Source organism: Henckelia pumila, chromosome 2 (assembly GCF_033568475.1).
Source record: "Henckelia pumila isolate YLH828 chromosome 2, ASM3356847v2, whole genome shotgun sequence".
Taxonomy (NCBI): Eukaryota; Viridiplantae; Streptophyta; class Magnoliopsida; order Lamiales; family Gesneriaceae; genus Henckelia; species Henckelia pumila.
Genome location: NC_133121.1, coordinates 185,106,258 through 185,112,257, shown reverse-complemented (window position 1 = coordinate 185,112,257; position 6,000 = coordinate 185,106,258).

Genomic DNA, 6,000 nt, shown 5'->3' with positions numbered 1-6,000 from the left:
TGTATTTTACCAGGTACTGATTGTTATTTGAGTACCATTTTTTAGATCGTTTCTTTTCACAGAACACTTCGGTTTATACATGTCTGATTCTTTAACCCGGTCCTTTTTCTTAAATGCATGTTTGAATCACGTATTTGTTTACATTTTAATGAATTATATGTGCATTGATGTTATTTCCACAAATGTTTCGAGGACTAGGTATAATAAGGGATCCACATGTTTGGCCGAGAAAATAATCATTTTCGAATTATCTCCATTAGCTTATAGTAAATGAATAGAGTTTAAATCTCATGACGTGCATGTGTGCCACTCGGGCTTGATATATTACGCTGTGTTTAGTTATATGTTTTTCAAATGTTCGATCTATTGGGAATATGGCAGTCCTAAATACATGTTGTCTCACAACCTTTTAAAAAAAAGATGCGCCATCTAACTTGTAATATCTGCTTAATTTTCACCTTAGATTTCCTTCAAGTTATTGATCCATTTTTGTTTTGTTTTTCCTTATACAATGGGGTGGGGAATTCTATCTACCTGAACCCACCGGAGTGGGATCTTGGGCTTAACAATTATCACTAGGTCGATGGATTATTGATATCAATTAGGGATGTCAATTTTCTCCAATGGAGAATTTGATATCCGACCTGAATGTAGAAGAATACGGATGAATTTTTGAGCTCGATTAAATAAATGAGTAATTGAGTATGTGGATGGAGACGAATGTAGTACCATCATATCCGTACTCGACCCGAATATCCGATTAAAATATAAATATACAACACTTTAGTGTGCATGATTTTCGTGAGCGATCATTAAAACTCTTTGTAAAAAAAATGAAACACTAAAACCGTGGGTTTTAGAGAGTTTTAGTGGTGGCTCACGAATATCCTGCACATTAAGGTAGGATGCGTGATATCAAAATTATATATATATATATATATATAGAGTAATTTTCAGCTGCCCAACTAAAATTCACTACCGGATTTTAGTTGTTTTTTTTTAAAAAAAATTGTATCACTAAAACCCACTATCGGGTTTTAGTTGTCGGGGATGAGTTGTGCGTCATTGGTTGGACAACTGAAAATTTATATATATATATATATATATATATATATATATATATATATATATGATGAATGCTCAGCTGCCCAATCATGTTTTCTCACTTGGTCCGCGACCACTAAAACCCGGTAGTGGGTTTTAGTGGTTTTTGTTTTTTTGTTTTTGCATCGTGGACCAAGTGAGAAAACATGGTTGGGTAGTTGAAAATTCCTCATATATATATATTATTTATTTTTTTTAAGAATGGTAGTCAGATGAAACGAATAAATTATTAATATAAATAAAATGTTATTTTTTGTAGGATAATGATATTGAAATAAATTATTTATAATATTTTATTATTTTTTATATGATGTTTAATTTGTTATTTTCTATTTTAATAAGTTTTTTTATTGTTTTTTTAATAATTTGGCACATAAGAATAATTTTATCGAAATAATTGAAATTTGAAAAAAAAAATATAATGGTAGTTGGTAACTGGGTATTTGGATAGAGTATAGATATCGGATCTTCCGACGGACATGAAAATGAAGATGAAAGTTGAATAATCGACGAAGATAATGATGAGTATGGAGTGGATACAATAAATGGAGATGATAACGAAAACATTAAATCTTAGTCATATGAGACCTATTGCCATCCCTAAGAGCTAATTGCATTAATCTCCCCTGTGAAAAGTCTAATAATCATAAAACCCCCTAAGAAATATTAATAGGCTAATGCATCCTCAGTTTTTTAAAATGTAGCACATTTCACCCCTATGTTATACAAACTCAGGCACATTTATACCCTCTTATAGGGGTTTTTATGCTAATTTTTTTAAAACATAGGGTCTAACATGCTATTAATTTTACAAAGGGTGTTTTATGCCTTTTAGACTTTTCACAGGGGGTGTGGATGTGTGTATTTTCAGAAGTGTTCTAAAAATCTTGAGTAAGCCTTGCTTAATTTCGCTTAAGCTTAAAACTTCCCCAAAACGCTTCTCTTCGGCCAAAAGCGGTAAAAAAAACGATTAGACATAGGTTGACCATGTCAAATGTCATTAAATACGTTTAAACGTTAAATTAGTGATTTTATTAGTAATTGATTGTTAGGAATGTTAGAAATGTAAAATATTGGATGGTTAAGTGTAACGATGATGTAAATGGAGTACATATTGATGGATTTTACAGCTAATATTTTAAAGTAGACCAATTAATTTAATTTATGTTCGATGACACATGATATAAAATGAATGATGAAACAAATTGAATTAGAATCACTTGAATTTATTATATTTATTCATTATTTACTCTGTTAATTTGTTTGAGTTAACTAAAATTAAAGTTGAAATTAAAAACACATTTTTACGCTTAAGCTTAAAAAATTGAAGTTTGACTCTCACGCTTTAACACGCTTCTCGCTTTTTAAAACTTTGATTTTAAGAGGTTTTTCCATACTATGTACGAATAGGTATTTCAAATGTTGTTTTTTTTTTTTAATCGTTGTAGTATTTCAAATGTTAAAGACTTAAACCTACGTCTACGAGGGGAAAAGTATCAAGAAACCCGTGTTTTAAGTTAGGACTGGCCGTGAAGGAGAGACTCGTCATTGTCACTTGATAGGTGGCATAAGGCTAACGCCAGACAAAATTATTTAAAGGGGTTTTTTTTTTTTTTTTTTTTTTCTATTTTACTCCTCCAATGTCTTCTTGATTCTCATTTGGTCCCCACTCTCCTATGTTGCCAGTTTCATTATTTGTCTCTTGTATGATTAAAGTTCACTTTAATGATAGAAACCATTTTAACTAGAATTTGGAAAATTTAACGTTCAAACACGTTGAAAAGAAAAACGTGAATCATCCGATTTCCGATACTCGAGATAAGGTAATTATTCATGTTTTGCCACACTATTTAACCCGAACCTGACCCGATACCGAACAATATCGTTCACCTTTACGTACCCAACTAAGGTCTGATCAGATTGAGAGCCACCTTATATCATATCTTCACTTTTTCAAGTTATAAAAATCAGTATTTTAGTTTATCTCTGTCTTTAAATTTATAAAAATGTTATAGTAATTTTGAAATTTTAATTATGATGGATAACTTATAGGTGGAAATATCTATATATGATAATGGTCGTGTGGATCCTTCATGTCAAATTGTTAATTAAGGACATTTTGTCGTTGATTAATTCCAGCTTGAGAAGGTTAGTTTGGCAATCAATGGTAGAAAACACGCAGTATGATAGCAATCGATTAATCTATCTCAACTGATCTCCATATAAATAAATCTATCTCAAGTCTATTTTTCCAAATATAGAGAAATTGAATTATATTCACTCGAAGAAATAGAAAATGTCTCACACCTCGTGACGTAGAAAAAGTGTGAAATTTCTCATTGAGACTAAAGTGCAACACTTTAATTACAAAATGATTTGACTTATTTCACACTACTGCATCTTACAAAGGCTATTAGATAGAATTTAGACATAAATATCAGAAACTTCATACATGTAGCCAACTGCTAGAAAACAAATGGATACAAAATCACATGTATTCCTAGATCGATGGATAGCCCATGTGCTTATCCCCCTTTCTCTAAATTTAACATTTTTGTGTACTATAAAATATTGAGGAAATTTGTTCGAGTTGAATATGTGAGTGAAGGTAATACTCTTTAGCAAGGGATAAATGCAATTTTTGTTTCGTAAGTTAGTTTTTATTGTGTTGTAGTGTTTTAACTTGTCAAGTTCGATTTTCGTTCAGATTATTTGGAATTTTTAAGCCATTAAATATATCCAATATGGATGTTATTTGACACTGATTTTTTTTACGTGACTCATACAATAATTTGAGTTAACCATTTTTCTAAAGTGAGACCGGATACAAAATAATTGTCATAGTGGCACATTGAGTATTCGTGCTTGCTCAAATCACTAGTAGGAACATCGAAAAATAAGTGTTATATATGCAGGGCAATGCTACGTAGGTGAAAATATCTTTTGAAATTGCAGGGCAAAGTGCTACATTACGTGAGTCATCTGTACACCTCTTAAACTTATAGGAGTCATCAATCCTTAGATTCTCAATGTTGGTGGATCGAAGGTAGACACTATGAAGGATGATTACAATACATTTGTTCCACATGAGAAAATTTGAAAAGTGGAAATATGTTTATAAATGATATACAATTCTCATACAACAATTTGGATTTCGTAAAACAAAGAATGATACAAAGTAGTTTATTATAGAGACTCATTATGTGATCGCTTTTGCGTTGGCGTAGGATTGAGACATGACAATAACAGTTCACATATGCTTTTTCTATGATTATCTTACGTATATTGTAACAAACTATGAATCATTGGAATATCAAGATATGAATTATGAAGTGAGTACTTCATAAAATATGATCTGAGTTACATGGTTCAATGGTTATAATGATGCTATTAAATTTTCTTGGTGTAGCATCAAAATCCATATGTAGAGGTAGTTTTGATCTTTTATATTTTAACGACTGCTGTCCTAAAAAAATAAAAACTATTAAAACACATTATCATGTTTTAGCAGTCGCTTATATATTTTTTGAACACTTCACTCACGTATTTTGTGCATACTACGATGTAGGATATCAAAATTACGTGTAAAGGTACCTAAAAATAATGGTAATCTAGAAATTGTAGCGAATGCCCAAGATATTTTGTGAAACTTAAATTTTAGGCAAAATATCATTAGAACTGGAATTTTATTTTATTTTATTTTATTTTATGAAATGTGACAATATCCCCCACGCTCCTCTTAAATTCTCACAAATGCAATAGTTCCCACTAGGGGTGCAATCGAGTCGAGCCGAGTCGAGTATCATGCTACTTGAGCTCGAGCTCGACTCGTATTTGACTACTTGAACTCGAACTCGAGCTCGATCGAGTAATTATTTTTGTACTCGAGCTCGAGCTCGACTATAGTTCGAGTTACTCGAGCTCGAGCTCGAAAAATAAATAAATAAATAATATATGAACTCGAAAAATAAATAAATAAATAAATATAAATAATATATGAATAAATAAATAAATATAATAATATATATTATATTATATTATATTATATTATATTATATTATATTATATTATATTATATATATATACATATATATGATAGAGTAGCTCGCGAGTTATTCGATCATATACATTGAAAGCTCGAGCTAGATGTGTGTTCGAACTACTCGAGCTCGAGCTCGGTCAAACCAAGTTCGAGTCGAGTTTTGACCGAGCTACTCGCGAGCTGTTCACGAGTAGCTCGACTCGTTTGCACCCCTAGTTCCCACGTGAAATTTGCATTTGTCCATCAATTATTTGGTTTCTCACTCCATAGTACATACATAATTAAAATACTAATGATGTTAAAGATGCAACAAATATATTGTACATCTATATTTATAACAATTGTATCGTGAATTTTATCATTATATTATGAGATTTTGTATTGAATTTATTATGATACATGAAATTTTGTGTTGAAAAAATTGTTAAATAAATATCATTGTACACGTAACATGAGTACTCTAAAAATATATTTCCTGGGCATTTATCGGCAAGAAAGGAATATACATAATAGTTCCCTTGAAATTTGCGTACATGTGTGTTCCGTTATCCAATATTGGGAAATTTTAACCTACCCCATGGGTATTACCCTATGGGACATGTGTATGTATTTTATTTGTTCAAATTATGTAAATCTCATATAATTCAGTGAGACCCACATGATTTGAACCAACCAGTGATTGCCACCTATCCCATGAGGTAATACCCATGGAGTAGGATCTATATTGATAATACATTTTTCTCAATGTAGAATTCAAGGAACCATTATTTTCAACATTTTTATGGAATATACCTAATAATATCTTTGATTTTGTGTAGATTGGAGGGGTAAGCATTCTTTGAATTACTCGATTT